This window comes from Podarcis gaigeae, assembly GCF_964106915.1.
Source record: "Podarcis gaigeae genome assembly, chromosome: 7".
NCBI classification, from domain to species: domain Eukaryota; kingdom Metazoa; phylum Chordata; class Lepidosauria; order Squamata; family Lacertidae; genus Podarcis; species Podarcis gaigeae.
The window spans coordinates 49,396,144-49,420,231 of record NC_139683.1 but is presented as its reverse complement, the minus strand read 5'-3'; the positions used below and the strand labels follow the sequence as shown (position 1 = coordinate 49,420,231).

The window sequence follows — 24,088 nt, the reverse complement described above, 5'->3', positions numbered from 1 at the left end:
CAGACACTTCCGGGTCACGTGGCCAGCGTGACAAGCTGCATCTGGCGAGCCAGCGCAGCACACGGAACGCATTTACCTTCCCGCTAGTAAGCGGTCCCTATTTATCTACTTGCACCCGGGGGTGCTTTCGAACTTCTAGGTTGGCAGGCGCTGGGACCGAGCAACGGGAGCACACCCCGCCGCGGGGATTCGAACCGCCGACCTTTCGATCGGCAAGTCCTAGGTGCTGAGGCTTTAACCCACAGCGCCACCCGCGTCCCTAGCTTCCCAGACTAATGTACCTCAAATCATTCGTGTAGACTGCATTATAACAAGATAACAGAGGGCATATGTTTAATCAATTTGCGCAGGTTATTCTGAATGTGGTATTCAGTGTTCTGCAGAATTCTGAATAGTATGTCAAGGACTGGAAGGAGGACTGGATAAACCACAGGGAGAGGGTACAATTGGTAGACAAAGCCTCTAGGATATGGATGCAGGATTTCAAACATACCCTCTAATCCACGGAAGTCCTGCCCAACAGCTATGCTGTACAATTTGGTTGGCACTGTCTGCTTCTCAGGGCGGGCTTCAAGCTAAAGGTAAAGGTAAAGGGACCCCTGACCATTAGGTCCAGTTGTGGCCGACTCACCCTGGGGTTGCAGCACTCATCTTGCTTTATTGGCAGAGGGAGCCGGCGTACAGCTTCCGGGTCATGTGGCCAGCATGACTAAGCTGCTTCTGGCAAACCAGAGCAGCGCACAGAAACACCGCTTACCTTCCCACCGGAGAGATACCTATTTATCTACTTGCACTTTGACATGCTTTCGAACTGCTAGGTTGGCAGGAGCAGGGACCGAGCAACAGGAGCTCACCCCATCACGGGGATTCGAACCGCCGACCTTCTGATCAGCAAGTCCTAGGCTCTGTGGTTTAACCCACAGCGCCACCCGCATCCCTAGGGCTTCAAGCTAGATGAGCTCAAACAAAGCTGTTGGGCAGGACTACTAAGGATTAGAAGGTATGCTTGAAATCCTGCTTTTGTATCCTTAAATTGCCTTGCCTCCCATCAGTGCTGTGTATGTGTCTCAACTGTCTAAGATCTTCTTCATTTGGTCAATTCTATTGCCTCTTTCCCTCCACGTGATTGTCTTAGGCACATGTGAACCTACAACTGTGTGAAGAAAGCACAATAGGAAACACCAGAAGTAAGAGCCAAAGTAGATGTGAAATAAAATATATCTTTGAATTTAATGTGAAGGTTTTTGTTTTGTTTTTTAATGCAAATAGGTGTGTATGGAGAGGGAACGTAATAATTTCTTCCCTGCTGCAGTCCTGCCAAAAATCCCTCCAATGATGCTGGTATTTGTCTTGGGAGGAAATCCCCTTCTGGCACCCCCCACCTAGTTAATATAATTTAAATATTAGATTACTGCAATGTGTTATACATGGGGCTGCCACTGAAGAAGGTTCGGAAACTTCAGTTGGTGCATAATTCAGTAGCCAGGTTGTTCACTGGGACAAGATGATTTGAGCATATAACACCAATCCTAGCCGACTGCACTGGCTGCCAATTAGTTTCTGAGCCCAGTTCAAAGTGCTGGTTTTGACCTATAAAGCCTTAAATGGCTCAGGATGGCAGTACCTCAAGGATTGCCTTCTCCCCACATGAACCAACCCCAGACCCTGCAACCATCACCTGAGGCCCATCTTCATGTGCCTTCTCCACATGAGGTCCAGAGGGTGGCAATATGAGAATGGGCTTTTTCTGCAGTGGCTCCCTCTTTGTGGAACACTCTCCCCAGGGGAGGCTCACTTGGCACCATTATTGTATATTGAGGTGCCAGGCAGAAACTTTCCTCTACAACCAGGCCTTTGGCCTTTAGCTATCTGTGGCGTTTAGAAGTGGATGGGCTGCATTCAGTGCATTTTCCCTTACTTGGTTTTAATGTATCTGTGTGGATCTTGGTTGGTTGGTTGGTTGGTTGGTTGGTTGGTTGGTTGGTTTGTACGACACTCTGGGTTGCCTTGGACAAGATAAAGCAACTAATAAATTTAATAAATAATATTTTTAAATAAAACAGTAGGTTAAATGCAAGGATGCATTTAATATCAGATCTAGTTTAGCTCTAAGTACGTAGCAATTTGCACAGCAGTATGCTTTTGAAATGGCTGCAGTTCTGGGAAAGGCTGGCCGAAATAACTAGTTCAGATGATATGCCCCTTCAAATGATTTATTTCTGGATATTATTCTTGTGAGGAGCACAAACTGGAACAAATTGTTAAAGGCTGTGTCTGTACTTGTGATAGACTCACTAATTTATCAGTACAGCTTGTGATGTAGCGCTGAGATTGTCAATGGGGAACTTAATATTTCTCACCCTTCTTCAGAGGGTTACTGTAATGTGAGGCAGACCCATGTATGATTCTGCAGTCTGGTACATAGGCACCAGTGTTTGGAACCATGACATAAATCTCCAAGGATACATTGCCAAACACCCATTTATACACTCAAATGAGGGCTAGAAACAGTTTTGTGAAAGGAAGGAAGAAAACAGAAAAGCTTGGGAGACCCCAAACTTTGTGCTGTAGGCCAGGCACATGCAGAAAGCTGGCATTGCTTTCAACTCAAAAGTGTCTGGCAACAGTGAAGAGAAAATGGGCACATCATTTCAACACTGCTGTAGATCTGCTAATTAAAAGAAGTGTACAACTGATGACAATACAGCTGCCCAAAGTTAATCCATTTTAACAACATAGGGAGTGTTTTGACACTCAACCTTTTGCAGCATGTCAGCTGAATGGATCAGAACTTGGCAAGCACTGCTAGAACCTAATTTGCTGCAATGATTAATGTTTTCTTCTACTTTGCTCTTTCATATCTGGTGTATACCTGTGAACATATCATAAATCAGAGCTTACCTGTCATGAACCAGAGCTTAGCAGTCTTCATTCTTCAAAATCCAGTAATCACAGGAATTGGCAGCCCCGTCCTCTCGCTCTTTAGCTGTAATGAGGCAAATAGCAGTGTATTAGCTGACACTTCTTTCCGATATATAAAAAAATTCACACAGATGGTAAAACCCTACATAATACATTGTGGTTGTGCAGCCATATTTCCTTGCAGTTTGGGAACTGCAATTGGACAATAAAATATTGCAATTGGACAATAAAATATGGTCCATGCAATCCAGAGAATGCCACACCCCAATGTAAGGAAGTAAGTAAATACCTGAGACCTCAGCAGTTACCGTATTTTTTGCACCATAACACTCACTTTTTTCCTCCTAGAAAGTAAGGGGAAATGTCTGTGTGTGTTATGGAGGAAATGCCTACGGGTGGCATGCCTACGGATTTTCCTCCTCTAAAAACTACGTGTGTGTTATGGTCGGGTGCGTGTTATAGAGCGAAAAATACGGTAATTGTGCACTTAAATCATACTGGTTGTATCAACAGGTGTTGCTCAGCTGATGGTGTAGCTTCCATTAGCAAAATGGGGAAGAAAGTCATTTTCAGCTATTTCCTCACCTACCCACCCAGAGCAGATTTAGGGTGGTACAGGGGCTGCAGCGGGGAGAATTAATTGCCAAAAATTCTTTACCATCATGTTCTGTTGACATAAGCCTTACCACGAGACAAGCAACACTATTGGATACACCCCTATCCTACATGTGCCTAAAATCTCTATATTTACTCTCAGGTACCTATTATGTTGAGATGTGGGTGGCACTGTGGGTTAAATCACAGAGCCTAAGACTTACCAATCAGAAGGTCAGCAATTTGAATACCTGTGACAAGGTGAGCTCCCGTTGCTCAGTCCCTGCTCCTGCCAACGTAGCAGTTCGAAAGCACGTCAAAGTGCAAGTAGATAAATAGGTACCGCTCCAGCGGGAAAGTAAACAGTGTTTCTGTGCGCTGCTCTGGTTCGCCAGAAGCGGCTTAGCCATGCTGGCCACATGACCCGGAAGCTGTACGCCGGCTCCCTCAGCCAATAAAGCGAGATGAGTGCCGCAACCCCAGAGTTGGTTACGACTGGACCTAATGGTCAGGGATCCCTTTACCTTTTACCTATTATGTCCGGGTTCTTTGATTTAATAAAGGTTGTCTTCTCTTTCTTTCATTGCAATGTTATTCTTTGTCTTTTGATGGATGCCTGAGAACTCATTTGAAACAAAAGGCAAATTATAAATCTTCAGATAAATAGGAATGGATATTTTCATCTTGCTTTGTATCAGGAAATTTCAGAATGACTGTTTTGCCAACAATTACTAAGCTTCTGAAACTTTGTACGCTGCACTTTTTTTGTAGGGCAAAAAACCATGATGCTTAATTGATGTCATCCTTATAATCTGGCCTTTCCTTGGTCCTGGTTCAAACAAAGTACTACAAACTGTTATGGCCTATTTCTGATGCAGGTAAACTTGATAATTCAAATTCTTGTGGGCTTGATTGTCTCAAAGGTTTTTTAAGAATCACATGGAACACTTGAAGACCCCATTCTTACTGTAATTTCCCATCTATAAGACCCAGATTTAAGAAAATGGGAGAGATGTATCCATGCATAAGACACCCCCTAGTTTTTGACATTATTTTTAGGGGGGAACCTAATCTTATACACAGAAAAAGACGGTACTTTTTATTGGAAGCCACTTTTCAGTCTTTATGAAGAAAAGTGGGCTAACAGCTTCTCAAGTAGATGAATAAATAGACCAGTGCATAAATGAGGAATCTATGACTGAATAACTGCTGTCACTCTGCTGAGTTGCCTTTGCCGGCAAGACTTGGAAAACAAGTTTTTCTACAACACATTGCATTTCATTGTCAAGCACAGATGAGTAGAATATTCAATAGAAGGGTAGCATATGTTAGGAGGACTATATTGCTACAAGAAAAATGCCTTTGAGCAGAGAAATCATTTTAAAAAGTTTGGGTGGGGGAAAGAAAAATTGTTCTGGATATGCAATGTTGCTGGCACAGAATAAAAAGCATCTCCACCTGGTTACTGTAATGGAAAATGAGAGATAATGCCAAAGCATGACAAGATGTGTTTTTCTCTGACATGTGCCTGGGAGGAAAAGGATAAAATTGCATGCTATAAATAATGTCTCTGAAGTGAGTGCAAAGTAGTTAATCCTGCCTATATTTCATCTTTAACCGACCTTGGAATAGTCTATGCAAACTAATTAATCCGAGCAGTTTAGAAAAGCTAAATCTTGAAGGCATGTGATGCCCCAGTAAAATACTACTGCATTCTGCTATTGTTGTACAGAATGAATGGTGCCTCCTAGTTTGGTTATTGCTTAATTCAATGAGCTATTGATAGAATATGACATTCTTTTTTATTCAGTTGTTTATGACAAATTTTTGTGTCGCTGTTGGCAGAAGACCTTACTGACATACCTTCCCTGAAGACTTTCAACCTGTAGGCTGACTTGACCTTGAGGTCAAGAAGCCTTTGGTATTTTGCCCAATGCCTCAAAACAGGTCATTCCACACTTGTCTTATTGCCAGATGCCAGTAGGGACACTATCAATGGAAAGGCCTGTAACTGAAGCATGAAGTCTAGAAGAGTGTTTGAGTGATTGCAATCAACTTGCTCAACTTAAGGAGCACTTGAGCATACAGTCGTACCTCGAGTTATGAACACTGTGGGTTGCGCGTTTTTAGGTTGTGGACCACACTAAATCTGGAAGTACTGGAACAGGTTACTTCTGGGTTTCAGCACTCGCGCATGCGCAAAAGCACAAAATGATATCATGCGCATGCGCAGGAGTGCCAAATCGCATCACACACGTACACAGACGCAGCACTTGAGGCTGCAAACGCTGCGGGTTGAGAATGTGCCTCCCGCACAGATCATGTTCTCAACCCAAGGTATGACTGTATATATTTTAGCCCTGGCCACTTCTTCATGCCATGCACTCTTATACCAAAGTTCCCATTGGTGTGCTCTAAATGCACTAAACCTGAGGAGGGACCAAGGTAGCTACAGAGTGTACACTTGGCTGGGTCTATTTTACATCTAGTTGTATGGTGTGATTAGCTGCAGTTACTCAGAATTCCATCCTGCATTGTAGGTGTAGCTATAAAGAAGGTGGGGAAGTCATTTTTATGTCTATTGACACTTATGTCTAAAGGAGCTTTTAAATTTACTCCACCTCTTCTGAAGGCATATGGTGAGATTCACCTAATGAGCCCTGTCAGCATAATCCCTGTACGTGGACTTCTGCTTGTGCAATGGAGCTTTCCTCCTCTCCTCCCTCTGCATGCCCCCCTCCTTTTGGCTTGGCGGGGGGTGAGTGTTGTGAGAACTCTCCGAATAGCACATGGAGAGAGTGTTCTATTTGGCAACCTGAAATGCTCGCCAGAATTTTACGGAATTCAAACTGAAAATTGAAAATTTTAAAGAATTCAAATTGCAATACAATAACATACAATATAAGAAATAAAAGAAGCAATTAAAATACAAAAAAATCATACAGCATCTAGCACAGTAGGCTGCAGTTGCTACAACAGGGGAAAAAAACATTAAGTGGTCTGCCTGCAATTTTGAAGTGGTCCTTGAGGAGAAAGTTTTGGAACCGCTATCCTAGACGTTTGACATTTCATTATTTGACTCCTAATGTTAAGAAATATTTTATTGTTGGATCCTCCTTCCTTTAATATCACTTATTACTAAACAACACAGGAAAGACAAAACACTAGGACTAAAATGTCTTCCAGATGTATCCTGTAGTCATGACCAAAGTTGCTAAACCAAGGCCCACCTTGGAGACCAAAACCAAAATCAGCAACAATGGGGCCAGCAGGTTCCAGAATATTAGCAGTACTTATTATACCAAAGGCACCATGTTGGCTAAATCTGTTTTAGGGCATTTTGTGGAATTAAAATGAAAGAACACTCCTGGAGCCTGTTGTCTGGTGTGGGTGGGGAGGAAAGAAGGTGTCAGTGCAATGCTGGGCTTTGCCTTGCTGTTGACAGCTCCTAACAATGTTTCACCCCTAAGCCTATATTAAAGCGGGGTGGAATCTGCCCCCTTCTCACCTTTAGCTACATTTCTGTAAATATGACAGGGTGGTCAAGAAGTGACAAGTCAAAGTGGAATGTCAAAAGCAGCTGTAAAAAGATGCAAAACCACACACAAAAATGAGAAAGATACTGTTGCTCATCATTCTTAGCAGCTGTCCTCATTTTCTTAAGGAGCCAAAAAGAAACCCACAACAGTGAGTCATCTCGCATTTGCATCCTTAGCAGTGAAGGATGATAATTTATAGAATTACCATTTTGCAATCTGCATATTGAATATGGAACAACTTCCAGTCACTAGTTCTAGTCCTTCTTCTGTTCTCACATATTAAAGTGGATTAGAATTTTCACTATATGTGTAAACAGGTGTTCAAATGATAACTGAAATCCACTTTTTCCTATCCTTTGACTTAAATTTTACAAAGAGAATAGCTAAATCACATTAAAGGGAAATTAAATGTGATTAACTTCCATCTGGTTATATTGTAGTTAGCAGGCCTACCACTTGATCCTATGCATCCTTAGTGAGGAAGACATTGGTCAGACTCTACCTTAATAGTGATTACTCTCAAGTGTTCATAGGATTGAAGCTTTAGTGGGTACAACAGATTTATGGAAAAAGTAATCATTTGGTTTGACTATTAAGAAGTCTGTAGTTCTATACCCTACCCAGTGACAGGAAGAAGGACCCATGACCTACAATGGGAGATACAAGGCGCTGAAAAAATTATATGCTTACTTTTGACACAATGTGCATACACTAGAAATGTGGTCTTTACTCCTCAGATGGGTGAGGTATGAATAATAAATTATTATTATTATTTGTATGAACTTATCTGATTATGTTTGATGAATGGACATTAATGTTGTGCATTTCCCCATGAATTAAAAAGGAAATAACAACTCAAATTTGGTCATGAAGGTCAGTGTTGCCAGCTTTACAAGTGAAGATGTAGTGTTTGTACTATTTGTTTCAACTGTTGAATGGTTAGCCAAGTAGATAGTCTATGACAGGTGCCCCTTTGAGTTTGGTGCCTTAGGCATCTGCATGGTTCATCTATTCCTAAATCTGGCCCTGAACATCCTGTCCTGCTCCTTCAAGCAGCAAGCTGATAGGGGACAATTATCCCCACAATATCTGAACATCGTGAGGAAAACTCCTGGAGTTGTTATGGAAAAGATGACACCTCTTTAATAAAATTCTGACTCACCCTGTAGGTAAATTCAGAAGCAGAAGGAGACCATTCACACTAAGTTGTACATGGCACCAGCTATTATTGGTATATCCCAGGACAAACAGCTGATGCAGCCACATCCTTAGAAGATACTAACAATAGAAAATCAGCAACTGGGTTAGTTTCATGGCATCCTACATAATAGCCAATGCAACTGAATGTCGTGTTTTTGCTGAAAACAACTCTTTGTATTATATCTCTCAACAAAGTATGTTTTAATAAAGCTTAATATTCTTGTCTGCATGCTTTTGGCTATGCATGGAACTTGTTTACGAAAAATCAAATGCATTTTGAGGTAAAGTGAGTGCTTTTGCCAACATTTCCATGGCTTTTTGGCTGTTGTTGTTCTGATGTGGGAAGACCTCTTGGCCGCGGGCATAATCTCCCACTTTACATACAGCTGGCAAGTGAAAACAATATCAGAGCATCTCCGTGACACATGCGGCTTTTATATGGCAACCCTTTATACTTTCCTGCAGTTTCCTTTGAAAATGCTTAGAACAACTGTTTCTGTTTCCTTTCATTAAGATTATGTGTTGTTTGAGCCAAAAGAACAGGACAAAGCTCATTAATTCTGTTCAAAATTGCTCTGCCCTCCACACACATTGTTTGGCTGGATACCTCTGTCTCTAAAATGAGTTTTATCCACTAGAAACCTGTAACGTGTTATCAGCTATTAATTGGAATGTTCCTTGGAGTTACAGGAGATAAAGAGGCTGATGATAATAGATTGGCCCAACATCACATACATTTTTTTAAAAATCACATTGTCGGTTGCTATTAGATAGGTCAGATCAGTTGAGCTGCTGGATTTATTAATATTATGCATGGATCCATCTCCCTTCATTTACCCAGAAGAGATAGCTTCCATAATTATGGTATTTCAGATTCATTAAATTTATTTTGGCTAGGCTTGTCTCATCACCAGAGACACCTATGAGAATAATCACTTTATACATTTCTGTATTTTGATAAATATTAACCCTGTTAGATCAGACCAAAGGCCCATCTAGTGCAGCATCCTGCTTTCATAGTGGCCAATGAGATGCGTATGGGAAGCCCTAAGGAGGTCCTGAGGGCAACATCACTTGCCCCACTTGTGAGCTTTATCATACTGCCTCTGGCGTAAGTACTAGAACATACGGTATCTATCATGGCTATTAGTCACTGACAGCCGTATCTGTTACAAATTTGCTAAACTCCCTTTAAAGCCAGCAAAGTTCCACATCTTGTGGAAGTCAGTTCCATAAGTCAACTACGTGCTATGTGAAGAAGTACTTCCTAAATTTCCAACATTCAGCTTCTACTACTATGAGGGAATCTGCAAGGTTGTGGCTCTGGACACTCGTGAAAACTAATGTTGCTTAAAGGAAAATGCAGGAAAGACATGAAAAACCAGGTGGGCTGCTCACAGTAAGGGCAAAATCAGACACTACTTTAACTGCCTCATTTCGCCTTTGAAAGCTTTAGCTAAGAGGACAGTTTTTATCAGGGCCACAGAGTGGAGAGGGAGGCTGAATCTTTCACTCCTAACCTGTAATTTCAATCACACACACACACGCTGAAAGTAATAGCCATTTTTAAAAGCTCCCAATGAAGCCAGGCATGGCTGCTAACCACCCAATAAAGAAAAATACTGTTTGTCCCACCCTGCCTCCCCTCACACTTTTTTTTCTGAAATAGAAGAAGTTATAGAACAGCACAATCTCTCATGCTTAACAAAAGTGTGTTTATGCATGGGTTGCTATGTTTGGAAATAAAAAGACCCACAGGTTTCAGTAGATTGGATCTTCCATCAAGTGGGGCAGAATAATATATTTTAGTTTTGCCACCTGTGAGTTAAACCAATTCTCTATAACTGAAGGTCTGGGAAATGTTACTGAATGTTGTGTCTCTCTCTCTCTGTGTGTGTGTTAACGAATATGTGTTTTATAGTCTTTTCTCCCTCACCTTCTCAGGCTCTGCCGTTCCTTTAGCTTGTAATAATGCTAGTAACTTCACCACCCAGGTCTGGCTCTCTGTTTTTCTCCAAATAATTTGTGTTGATAAACTCCAGTTCCACTTGACAATTTACCACTGGAAGAGAGAGAGAGAGAGAGAGGCTCAGCCTTTCTGAATGACTAGCATGAAAGCTGCACATGAAAGCAATGTATGTCATCAATGAAAGTGGGCCGCCCTGGCATTTTATTTCCTTCTGGCATTAATACAAGTTTCTAAAGAGTTAAATATACTTTATTATATGCTGCAGGCAATGATTGGTACATAAAGATCAGACCACATGGTAACCCCCCCCCCACAAGAAAAACCCTCTGCACATTTGTTTCTAATTTGGTGGTTAGCAAAAATGCTTCTATTTATGCTTCTCATTAAGGACCATAGTGCTTCAGATCCAGGAAGATGAGGGCTCCTTCCTTCCATTACATTTTAAGAAAAGCAGTATGGTCTCAGAAATGCATCTCCTTTCTTCCTCTTCCTCTTGCTCTCCCCTCCCCACATCTTAGCACACTTATTTTCAAAACAGCCATCAGTAGCCAAGCTATTAGTGAGTCTGTGAGAAGTGAGTCCTGTTATTCCATTGGTCCTATAAGCAACAACTAACAAGCTGGGATAACAGCCCTTGACAATAGTTTCCCAAGCATTATCTTTAACACTAAGAACTCATGGCCCAGTTATATACTCCAAGGTACACTATTAGTGACATATAAGAGGTAGCTAAGGACCCCACCACCCCTTCACCACCAGGAACTGGTAGAAAAGGCTGTACCACGTTGCTCCAGTATTAGGACTTGGCTCTGTGTCCATCATGCGAACCATGTTCCTTTCAAGCTGCGGGTAGCTAAACTGTACTAACCATGGGGTTTCTAAACATTTTTCACAACACCTATTTGACCTCAGACATTGGGGGAAGGATGGAAGAGGAGGCAGGGCCACTGACAAATTATTACACATAGGATTGTATCCAGTGTTAGTGTTACACAGAGTAGACCCACTGAAATTAATAGGCATGCCTAGTTTTCATTGATTATTTTCAATGGTCAACCCTGTGTAGAATTTCATTTGATACAACCCAATATCTAACAGGTTTTCATAGCAGCTTTTTATATCAGTAAGTGCTCCAGACAGAAAACTGTTGTAAGTGGAAGTATAATATCATTTTAGGTGGTGCAGTGGTTCTAAGCATGCATGTGGCTCTGCCTCACTTGTCTCATGTAGAACGCCATGTTAGCCTCTGCCCATCTGGTGTCATGTGTGGCAAAATTGGTGGCTTCATTGGACATCTAAGACCAGTAGATACAATTACTCCAGAAGAAATTGTATGAATAATGCTAGATTAAAAGTATTCTAGGTACTGCATGTATGTATGTCTTCAAACCTTATTAAGTAGCCTTACATGCATTTGTTTTTCTCTGAGCGGTTATTATTTTACCTAAGATTATCGGCATTTTTGTGACTGTTTCATGAGAAAAATTAAGGCTGGGAATGTCAGATTATCTGTAAACGGAGGAGTTTCTTGTGCTGGAAGGATGCCAGGGATGAAGGAGTCTAAAGCATGCTTGGATCAGATAATCAACATACAGAGAGTGGGAGGTAAGCAACAACCAGATACATTTGGCAAAGAGTTTTACAGAATTTTATCCTCTGACAACTCTTTCTTGCTATTTGGATCTTCAGTTGCTCTACTATATGGTTTTCTGCTTTCTAAAATCAATTACATTGTGTGGTTCTAGGGTGGAGATTGAGAGATGGCATATACGTCTCTCTTTCTCTCTCAACTTAGGGATCGGTTGACAGTGGTTTGTAAAAAGAGTTGGTGCTCACAACGGTATAAAGAGAGACAACACCCAGCACTGGAATGGAAATAGGCCACAGCTTCATTAAATCCCCAAACAGTTTGGCAATAGAAGGTAAGGACCCAAATGATGGATAATGAAATGGGTGGGACAGTGACTGAGGGCAGAGTCCAATGCAGGGAATTTTTGCTCTTATCCAGTCTGGGTGGAAGCACTTGCTCTCAACTTACTTTCGAATTTCAAGATAGAAAGTACTGGAACAGAAGAGAGAAGTCCTCACCATTCCCCAAATCTAGTACTCAGAGCCCAGCTCTCCCCTTCCCTCCTGGAAAGTACAAAGCCTCATTGGGGGCTAAGGAGGACAACAACCAGCTTTCTCAGGATGGATGAACAGGAGTTGAAAAGAAAGGACTCAGCCTTGTTGCCTTGGACCCGGCAACACCTCCTCAGGTGGGGACAGGTTCCCTTCCCAAGTGCAGCGCATGCCTGCAAGCTTCCACCCCAGCACAGGGATTTCACAAATAACCTTGCCATACTTCGCTTTTGAAAGCTTGGCGGGTGGGTGTTGAAATCTTTTGGGATAGCTCCATAGCTCCTGTGTAGTCCTGAACTCCTTTGACTCTTGAATTTTAAGCTCTGTTTCTATTCTGCCCAATCAAGCCCTTTTGTTGCCTAGTCAGAAGTTTGAAGTTGTTATAACTTAATGCTTGGTGCTGAGCCTGTATCATGTTTCCAGAATAAAGATCTCTTTCTTACTACCAGCTAAGAGCCACAATCATCACACTTGAGGTGGGAACCAGGGCAGACCCCAGGAAGCAACAGCTTTCTGGCATTGTCAACTGACAGTCATCCTCCATCCATAGTGATTCTTGTGTAGTACTACCAGTCAATTGGCAGGGAGTCGATTGGTGAGAAGATGTTCCCCGAGTGACACTTTGCCTTCTATAGCCTGGGAGCACTTGTAGGAATGTAGCTCTTGCTCATGTCCACCCCTGACAGACAAGATTTAGGGACAGCCATGTTCCTCCCCCCCTCTGTAAAAACAGTATATTGTCACATAGCATCCATTCCTAGAGGTATTCTCCCAATTTAGTTTGATTGTACACCAGCATCCAATTACATAACTTCTGACTGGAGATGAAACATTAATTATGAGAAGAAGAAATGAAATATGAAGCATGTGTCATCAAAGTGCTCATATATGAATCTTTATAGATAATATTGACGTGTTAAAGATCTATTTTCATTTTTTTAAACATTGACAACTTTTGACTTTTTCAAAGAAAATTCACAACCATACATGTTCACAGCTATTCCTGAAAGCCTTCTTGCATTGTTATGTATCTAAAGTATGTCTCAAATCAATGTTAAGTTTGGAAACTTACTATGGCAACAGGAATAGGTATAGGGTTTTTTTTTAAGAGCATTAAAACTATGCAGATATCATAGAAGCTTAGCAAGAGAATGTTTTGGTTTTTTTAATTTCAGAGAATAAAAATATAAACAAACTTTATCATACAACTGTCAAATTCAATGAAATTATTTTATATGATAATTTAAGATTTCTGTATTTGGGGGACCACTTAGGAACCTGTAGGCCCTTCATGCACCACACACCCTATACACCCTACATTACTGCCCCTGGCTGGTAACCTAGGCTGTATCTACAATGACCCTTTTAATGTTATTAGAACTATATTAGCTATATCGTTCTAAAACATCACAGGAATACTGCCCCCCAAAATGTGCCTTATCTTAAATGTTCCTTCAAAACATCAGTTTCCTTTACTGCCTGGTTCCTGGTTGCTCTGCAGTGCCCTCTGGTGTTACATTTTAATAACGCATTATAGTTGTATCTTGGCTCCTGAATGCCTTGGGAGTTGAACGTTTTAGCTCCCAAATGATCGAAAACCGGACGTGAGTGTTCCGGTTTTCAAACATTCTTTTGGAAGCCAAATGTCCGACGGAGCTTCTGCGGTTTCTGGTTTCTGGTTGGCTGTAGGAGCTTCCTGCAGCCAATCAGAAGCTGTGTTTGGGAAGTTGAATGTTTTGGAAGTCGAACGGACTTCTGGAACAAATTCTGTTCGACTTCCGAGGTACGACTGTATTTTAATAACACATTATTAACATTACCAGCAAAACATAATGTGTCCATTACATTGTTCTTTAACCCTTTTCTTAACGTTATAAACCATGAGTGCTGTAATGGTGCCAAACCAGGCATATTTTCCTCCGCTACTGATCCAGTCTACTCAAACTGTATTTCTAGAGTAAAGGTGACCTATGTCCCAAACCCATTCACTCCAGCTATGCCTATTTTTCCACCATGCTGCCGTTGCTTAGTGTTCTAATATTTCTAATATAGATATGGGCCTGGGCTCTCAGAGCATGAGACAAGCCTTCTTAGGAAGGCACAACCATTGCTAGAGGAGGTATACTAGACTTGTGTGTGTGTGTTGCCTAGTTTTGTGTGTTTAATTTGTATGGGCTCTGATGCAGAGTGTTTATATTTTTATTTATAGAATTATTTATAGGTCGCCTCAAGGCAGCTCACACAGTATTAAAAAAACCACATAGAAAAAGAAACTTACAATAGCTGTGATATTAACAATCCTTTAAAACAGAGGCCAGCTAAAACAAATAAAACAACATAAACATTCCTGCAGGCATAGAAAAGCCATCCATCTTAATAAAGCTCCCTAATAATGAAGGCTTTATTTAAGAGAGGGTGATCCAAAATAAATGAGCTTTTAAAGCCTGCTGAAAAGTTCGCAGCACGGGGTCCAAATGAATTTCTGGACAAACCTGCCCTTCTAAAGACCAATCCATAGATCACAGTCTGCTGCCTCCATTGATGGTGCTGAGAACCAATCACACTTCTCCCTGACTGTAGGTGTTTTGGGGTTCAGCGGGATCTCCCATTGGGTATCACAATGAATGTGTTATGGCATCTTCCCTTTTTGGTTCATACATGAGGTAGGAGACAAGTGAATTGACTTTGTACTGCCTTCCCTATAATTTCTGATACAGCTTCTGAGCCGGGGAGTTGAGTGTGTTGATTCAGGGGGTTTCCAGTAATCTGGAAAATGGGTATCACTTAAATTTAGTACTAGGGTAAGGTTAATACACTTAAGAATAATATTCTACCATGAATAATATATACTAAATGGTATTTCATTATATATTCATTATATATGTTTTCAAAAGGTTAATGGGACATTTAGGAAATTTATTTGGGGTATTTCTCTGCCTTGTTTTTCACTTAAGAGAATGCTGCTGCCAGTATCAGAAGGCTGCTTTAGTTTTCCAGGTCTTAATTTCTATCGAAAGGCATATTTGTTAGCATGTAAGGTTGGCAAGTTTCTCTTGTGAATTAGCCAGCTTGGGTAATTTTAGAGATGGCTTATTTAACACCTTTATTTGGATGACAGGGTCTGTGAATAATAAAACGAAAGGATTTATAACACCTTCAATTTTTGTAGCTAGAGAGATATTGCATAGACTGGTGCTCATCACTTTCAATTTGACCCATATACTAAATTAATGTAATCCAGATTTGAATATAAAACAGGTTGAAGATAGATTATGCTTGTTGTTTTGTTTTTATTATAGGTATTATTCACATACTGCTTTTTCTTTCTTTTGTTGTTTTTACAGCATTATTGTCCCCTTTTCTTCTTTTTTCCTTGTTAAATTTGCAAATAAATAAATCTATTTTAAAAAGAACATGTAGGGTGAATAAACCTGCAAGAATTTGATGTAGCTTTCCTCACCCACTGCTACGTATTTTCCCTCCTTTTGCTTTTCCCTCTCTGAGCTTCACTACATTTTCTTGTTTTCCAGCTCTGCTCCAAAGCAACTGTGTAGACATTTAGCTGCTAAAACAGATTATATCTATGAAAAAATCCAGTGCTAATAAAATCAACATCCTGTTTCTTTATGACTATAGTGAAAAGGGTGGTGATGGCATTTAGAGAGCGGTGGAGGGGTGGCTCTTTGCTTTCTGCTGCTCATTCTGAGTTATTTCAGGTTACTTGACAAGCTTCTGAGCATTCAAAACTACACCAGCAGACAATAAAGTCTAGTTAATATCCTGCTACAGGATATTAGAAAGGCAAACAGCTTTGTAAGATTAAAAATAGGATTAGATATGTAGGAGGGTACAAGAATAGTATCTGCAAGTACACCAGGCTAGAGAGAAAAACAAAGAGGCAACAATCCTTATTGCTAGGTTTAGGAAATAATTTCCTCTTACACTGATAAAATAATACCCAACTGTCAGGTGCATTATGGGGTTGGGTTGAAACATCTATCAGATGATGCCAAGCTTTTGGACACATTCCAGAAGACCAGCATCCCATTTTGGTATACTGTACAAATGTTTACGGCGATTAGTGGTGCAGCAGTAAATTCAAGTTGGCAAATACTAGTCAGGAGTGACATGTTCCTGCAGGTGGGACAGACAGGAAAAAACTAGGAAGAGGAAAGCTGGTTAAGTGACAGGGAGAAAGGTGGGAGGGTGGAGGTACATGGAATCTCATTGGCTGAGATTCCCAGCTCTGTGACATCACAGTCTAGAAGGTGGCGGGGATTAGTAGAACTCAAAGGATTTGTTTGGTGTGTGCAATCATGGAACCTAAAAGGATAACCATACTAAGTATTTATATAGCACATAAGTCATAGCTGTCAACTTTACCCTTTTTTTTTTTAAGGGAAATTCCCTTATTCCAAATAGGATTCCTAGCAAGAAAAGCGAAAAGTTGACAGCTATGACTTAAGTGTGTTCGGAGCATCTTTTAAAATAATATGAGGAAACCAAAAAATGCCATAAACTGACACAAGTCAAGTAAGCATAGTATGAAATCAAGGCAATGCTTTTTCCATTTTTGAGTTCCAACGGGCATTAAGCCAACAGGTTAATAAATCTCACACTTTGATATATCAACAAAAGCATTACTGAATAAGATCAGAGCCATACAGAAGGCAATAGAAGACTTCCATTAGGAGGATAAATATCAAACCTGAACTCTGAAAATCTGATCTCAATGGGAGTTGCTTCAGGCATGTATAGGATTGATCCGTGTTAGGGCCAGGCTATAGATGAGTTAGGAGCAGCCATGAAACAAGACAGTGGTCAGAACTGATGAGTAATCAGCACCAGAAAGCAAACCTGAAGGCAAGACCTGTAGAACAAGCCAGGAGTAACTCCCTTTAAAAAAAGCAGGGCCAGAAACACACTTAAAGCTCAGGTAGGTCTTCTCAATCAAACAAGGATCTGCTGAAAAAGGAAGTCTTTTACTGTATACTCCTTTCTGTCAAGAAATTTCCAGTTGTTCACCACAGGGGGCAGTGACACAGAGATGACAGCAGCTTCTGATATACTGGCAGTTGTACATAGCACCATACATTTAAAGCACCCAACTTCCCCCAAAGAATCCTAGGAACTGTAGTTTATCTATCATAGAGCTACAGTTCCCAGCTTTAACAAACTACAGTTCCCAGGATATTTGGGAGAGAGAGAAATGTGCTTTAAATGTGCTTTATAGTATGAATGCAAGCACAAAAAATAGTAGCAGCACTGGAACGATGCTCTTGATAGCAGAATACATAGTGAATGGCATTTTTAAAGGGAAAAGGCAGTAAAAAATAATACTGTTTGCCAAACTGAAAACTGGATTATAGAACATATATAAATAAACTGAAAGTATTACACATAAAATTACTTTCCACAATACTAAAGTCTTAATCTGTAGTTCATATACACTGTACAGAGAACACCAACAGTTTGAACAATAGGTTTTCTTTCTGTTGTAAAGTAAAGGTAAAGGTACCCCTGCCCGTACGGGCCAGTCTTGCCAGACTCTGGGGTTGTGCGCCCATCTCACTCAAGAGGCCAGGGGCCAGCGCTGTCCGGAGACACTTCCGGGTCATGTGGCCAGCGTGCCATCGCTGCTCTGGCGAGCCAGAGCCGCACACGGAAACGCCGTTTACCTTCCCGCTGGTAAGCGGTCCCTATTTATCTACTTGCACCCGGAGGTGCTTTCGAACTGCTAGGTTGGCAGGCGCTGGGACCGAGCAGCGGGAGCGCACCCCGCCGCAGGGATTCAAACCGCCGACCTTTCGATCGGCAAGTCCTAGGCGCTGAGGCTTTAACCCACAGTGCCACCTGCGTCCCTCTTTCTGTTGTAGGAGACATAAATTCATAGTATAAAAGCAGAAAGAAGAGCAAATGTGAGCGGGGGGGGGGATTTCTTTATTTTTGGTTCAGAAACCTGGGTGATTATTGTTTGTTTGTTATCAGACATCCTCAGTGACCCTGGTAGAGATGTACTGTATTACAAAGTTGTCACTTTCCCACGTATTGCTTAAACTTCTCAAAGTCTGCTGTCTCTGGATGGGTAACGGACATTAAGAAAAGAAAATTGTCATATGGACTGTTCATTTAGCCAAGTCTTTTTTAATGGTTCCACTTGAGGGCAGAATTTCACTGTCAGGCCTTGGCCTGTCCAGAATTTCACACCCATCTGGAAGTTTGTTTCAAGTCAATATTTCAAATATAAGAAATTGCACAGGAAGTATAAATAGAGATGAAAATGCGAGAAATAGGCAAAATCAAGCTGATGAATTCAGCAGATAAATCTGTTTACCCAAAACTGGAGATGAATTGCCAAGTAACTCTGGTGGGTCCTATTTACTTAATTTCATTTTGTAAATAACCTTCCTACATTACTCTACCCAAAGTGGTTTGCACCCCATAAAAATGATATATTGTAGCAGTGAACTTTATACATACTAAGTTCATGAACAATTAGTAGTTTCCATAGTTCAGTAAGTACAGTAAGCCCACAACTTGCGCTCGCTTTACTTGCCCCATCACAACCTTATGTTGGTCGGTGTGGAATAAATAAATAAATGGAGAGCCAGGGAAACCCACTGCTGTCTCTGTTCTCTATTTATTTATCCCCCCCCCCTGTGCACCCAGCAGGTTTTTCTTGCTTACTGAATTTTAAGCGGGGCGGGGCTCTGACAGCATCCCTGAGCCCTTGGATGCTGCCTCCCCAAAACCAGGTGAGACATGGGACTTTGGGAAGGAGGCACAAGGGCTCTGGTGGCATCCCAGAGCCCACACGCCTCTTTCCCAGACCCCAGTCTAGGGTTGCCAGATGTCTTCTTTTTCTAGGGCGCATCCTCTTTTTCATGGGTATGTAAAATGAGAGTTGTCATAGTGATCCATAGTTAAAAGTAGAAGCCGGCAAATGTGTCCTCTTTTTTTGTTCTTCAAAATATGGCTACCCTAAAAACAGTCTTCCACCTCGCAGGGAAACAGTTCCAGGCGGTTCTTGACTTCGCAGAATTTTGCCTTTGCATGCGGACCCCCGAAACCAAACCCTTGCACAAGTGGTGGGTCCACTATACCTTCAAATCTTGCTAGGCTCTTCAACCTTGGGGCCTCAAATCTGGCTGGGCTCCAATCAGTGGTGGAGCTTCATGCTCTGGCACCAGGGAGCGGAGAGCAGGCGGGGCAGAGCTGGTGCATGTCCTGGGGGTGGGGCGCGCATCCTGGGGGGCTCCGTCTGCGGGGTCATTGTGCCCAGCATGGGGGGGGCAGCCACGATGGTACCCTGCCAGGATCGCACTGCCAGGGGTGGTGTGTTCCCCCTGCACTCCTCTTCCTCCGCCAGTGGCTCCAACACTTATCTTCCCTAGTAATTTTATCCAATAACATCTGCAGACCCAAGAACATTGGTCTAGATACCTTCTGGTTCTTGCATATTTACTATGTCAACTAGATGCCAGTGCCAGGAGACTTATTCTGGGCAGTCTGTAGTTTATTTGGCACAGACTGCACATTCCCTGCAACCAGCACCACTTGTGAAGACATCAAAAAGGGCCGGCAGAAAGGCTGCAAAATGTCAGAATGATCATGGGGTTAGCAAAGGTCCTGGAAGCATTCAGAGTCATGTCAGTCTAGGAACAAAAGTTCTTATGATACCATGGGACCGCGTGGATGTGTGGGAGTGTTGCGGAACACCTACTGTCCTCCATGTGACTGAGCACACAAAAATGGTGAGAGTGTGTGTGTGTGCTAAGTGAGCAGTCCAAGCTATGTAGGCTGTAGCTTGGCAGAAATCCATAGGCATCAACATGTGCCGATGATAACAGCAGTGCTGAGAGCCAAAGGATTTTGATGGCCCAGCAACCAAGACAAAACATGCGGCCAGGGGCAATGTCCTGTTTCCTTCCCCAGTTCCAAGTCTGGAGCTGGAAAGGATGGGAAGGGCTTTTGAGTTTGGTCCTGCTGAGGTACTTGGAGCTGTAGAGAAGGCAAAGACTGCCAGGTAAAGATGGAGAAAGCTTGCTCCCTCCTGCTGTTGGGGCTTCTCAAGCTTGAGCAAGGGTGGGAATACCCATGGCATGAGAAGCATATGAGAGGAAATATGAGAGGAAGTGCTTTGTGTCCATTCTGATGGAAAGTTACACTGTGGATGGAGAAATGATTGCTGTGAAGTTGCACCATATATGGCAGTGAACTGAAGGAGTATAGAATATGGTCTGCTTCCTCTCACAAACAGACACACCATGTGTTGCCCATGACACAACCATGACTCTTCCCAAATGTATCTCTTCCCATATGACTCTTCCCAGTGTATCTGAGCAGTTCTGTGGTGTATCTGTCATGGTGGCAGCATATCTGGCTTTCTCCTGGCACCACAGGGCTTTTGTTGAAACCTATGGCTCTACAGCTGGCTATAAGATTGTGTTTTAAATATGACTTATTACTTTAAATAATGACAGGTTTGCCATGGTAAAAATTAATTCCCTTTTATCCTCAAACAACATATGGCAATGATCTACATTTAGAAATGCATTAAATTAAATGAAGTTAAGTTGCCTCTAGCAGGCAAATGTAATTTATTTATTTTATTTCATGTAAGCAAATGTGTATACCACTTAATTGTAAACCCAACCTCTAAGCAGTCTATAAATAATATAAAATGAACATTAAATTTGTCAATAAAATCTGATGTTTTGAAAAATCAGAATAAAATCAACAGTTAAAATGACACTACAAGCTAAAATTACAGATTAAAAAACATGTCAGGTTTACACATCTGATTAGCCATGCCTAAACAAGAACTTTTTTTGTAGGCATCAGAAGAGCTCAGAGAAAGAGTACAGTAATGTGGAGGAATTATTATTGTTACTTTTGCCTATACACTTTTGTGCAGAAAATTCAAAGTGGATATAATCAAATAAATGTTACTGAAATTCTTGTATTTTTATCTGAAAGGATGTGAAGAAGAAGAAGAAGAAGAAGAAGAGTTTGGATTTGATATCCCGCCTTTCACTCCCCTTCAGGAGTCTCAAAGCGGCTAACAACCTCCTTTCCCTTCCTCCCCCACAACAAACACTCTGTGAGGTGAGTGGGGCTGAGAGACTTCACAGAAGTGTGACTGGCCCAAGGTCACCCAGCAGCTGCATGTGGAGGAGCGGAGACACGAACCCGGTTCCCCAGATTATGTGACTGCCGCTCTTAACCACTACACCACACTGTGAACCAAGTAGTGCAAAGTTCCGTTTCCAGTTGCACCCATTTGTGATCTGCTTAGCAAACTGTAGGCTTGAGTGAGGGAAGGAAATCATACAATACATTTATATTAATCATATGTACATGGTGTATGTGTATATCACAGACAATCAGTGATGACTATTTAAGGTGAAAAAGGGTACCTTTTTCAAAAGGTAAAATTAACTATTATCAATAAAAACCTGTAATTGCCTGCTGTCTTCATACCTATTAGCCAGCACATTTGTTAGTTACTGAAGAGGTGAAGGATACTCTTTGAAGAAAGACTCACAAATTCTCAGACACTTCAATATTTCAATATGGCAACCAGCCAGCTACCATGTTTTTTAAAAAATACTGTTTTCCACCAGAGATTTGACAGGTGGCCTTTGCAAATTTTACACATGAGTGAAAGCCATTGTTAGGCTGCTTAGGGTTTTGCCTTTTAAGTTGCTTTTTCCTAGAACCAGACAAGAGATGTATTTGCTTAACACAGCTGATAAAATCTCATCTGAATATGTTTGGATTTTATCTGTTCTCTGTATTACTATAATGGATTTTATGGCTGGCATCCAATTAAGGCATACTTAGATCCATTGAAACCAGTGGACTTAAGTTAGTAATGATTACCTTAAGTCCATTTGTTTGAATGGGTCTACTTGGAGTATAGTTTAGTCAGCTACCATCCTCTATGTGCTCTCACTCTGCCATACTACACACATACATTTGACACAGATATGCTATGCTCTGGGAGGATTACAAAACTGTATTCTTCCCCCACCCCCTGGCCAATGATCACCGTACGTCATTGTCTTCGCTTAACACTTATTGGAGACCAAAAGTCAATGGTCGAGAACCCAGACTCGGCTACCCCCAGCAACATTATGCATTGTGTTCAAATTGCTCAGAGGCACTTTGTAAACCATATGGAAAAAAGATAGAGCATATATGGAAATAGGTCCCTAAGCCCTAGCTTGGAAAGTTTGTTCTAGCAGGTCAGCAGATGCAAGGGATATGTAGCTGGAAAAAAATCACTATGGTAGAGGTCATTTGTTCCTGACATTAGGCTCTATTTATTGAATAAATTTACTCCTCTTAACTAAATCATTGCAAATACATACTATGTAAATGGGGAATTGCAGGCTTGGAAGACCACATTGGAATACACAGGAATTTGTATGATTTAAGCACATTTAAGTCCTAATATGCTCAGTGAGCTGCTAAACATATGCTTAACTCTTTTCTGTTGAAATCCATGGAACTTTAAGCTGGGTTGAATATAGAACTTCAGTTTCCTCTTTGTCTGCAAAGCTGCTTTTGAGTGCAGGATCACATCTGGTGCTAAGTTAGTTGTTGATTATTGTACTTGCCATTCCTTTGCACTAATATTTGCAGCATAAATGATCAAAACTGCATTATGATTTAAAAAATCAAACTCAACAAATAAGAGAAGTCAGTCTGTCCTACTCCTCCCTTCTCCCCACATTTATATTTTAGAAAGAATTTTAATTAAGAAACGCACAGCAAGAGGCTTTGAAATGATCTTTTCTCCTATATCATCTTTAAACACCAGCAAGTAATTCAAAGCTTCCCTGCTCCTGCAAATCTGACCTTTTTTAAAGCTTGCAACACAACAGGAGGCAATGTTTTGCTCAGATTTGGTGACTTGAACTAAAGAAGAGTAAACAATAAAACAATACCAAAATAGGAGCCAGGCGGGTAATTATACATCTAGAGAGGGGACTGCAAAACCAACAGGGATTTATAAAAACTCAAAAGATCAGCCAAAGTTCTCCCTCCTGTCATTTTCTCAAGAGTGAAATGATTAACATAGCTAATGTTAGCAATAACTTGCAAGTCACAAGCCCAGCTCTTATGCTTGAGGCTTTTAAAAATCTGACAATACTTTGCCAAATTGGACTTGTTAGTTTCATTTATCTTGAAGTCAATGAAAACATCAGTCTTATTCCAAAATGTGTTAGATGGTAAGAGACTTTGGGGTTGCCTCAGTGCTAATTGTAAACCACCATAACCAGTATTTTTGTTACTCAGTTGGGTTTCTTAGCTCTACTAAGTAAAATGCCAGTTTATTATAGGCAACCCCCACCGACATAGGACTGCTTTGAAACCAGTGGCTTCCCAAATGAAAACAAAAGTGGCTTCAGTTGTGTGGGAGGTCCATACCATCTCAGCAATGAAGCATGGGAATCTATCCTAAGCTGACATTAAGATCACACTGATGAATATATATTAGCAAAGTTGATAACAATCCTGCGTTTGAGAGGACAAATAAGTCTCCATAACTGTAATGTCTAAGGTTCATGATCTAATTTTAATATTGCACACAACCTACTGTTGGCAAAGCTCATAGCATTCCCATATTTGAAAAGACAAAAGTATTCAGAGTTGCAATTTTTAAGGTTCTTGGTATATTTGAATATTTGATGATACACTCTACTGAAACAATTTGAGATTCTTCCTCCCTTTA

General features: G+C 41.2%; 1 long non-coding RNA gene across 2 annotated transcripts in view; it reads right to left on the bottom strand.

Moving 5' to 3' along the window:
- Positions 1-827: 827 nt before the first annotated feature.
- The window catches only part of LOC310848150, a 171,690-nt gene continuing 148,429 nt past the window's right edge, over positions 828-24,088 (bottom strand). The window contains exons 4-5 of one of the 2 annotated variants that reach the window (XR_014566179.1): positions 10,192-10,317; positions 828-2,986 (exon numbers count right to left, since the gene is read on the bottom strand). This is a non-coding gene — a long non-coding RNA (uncharacterized lncRNA). The remainder of the gene's footprint in view (positions 2,987-10,191; positions 10,318-24,088) is intronic. The other variant, XR_014566180.1, reaches the window with a different exon arrangement.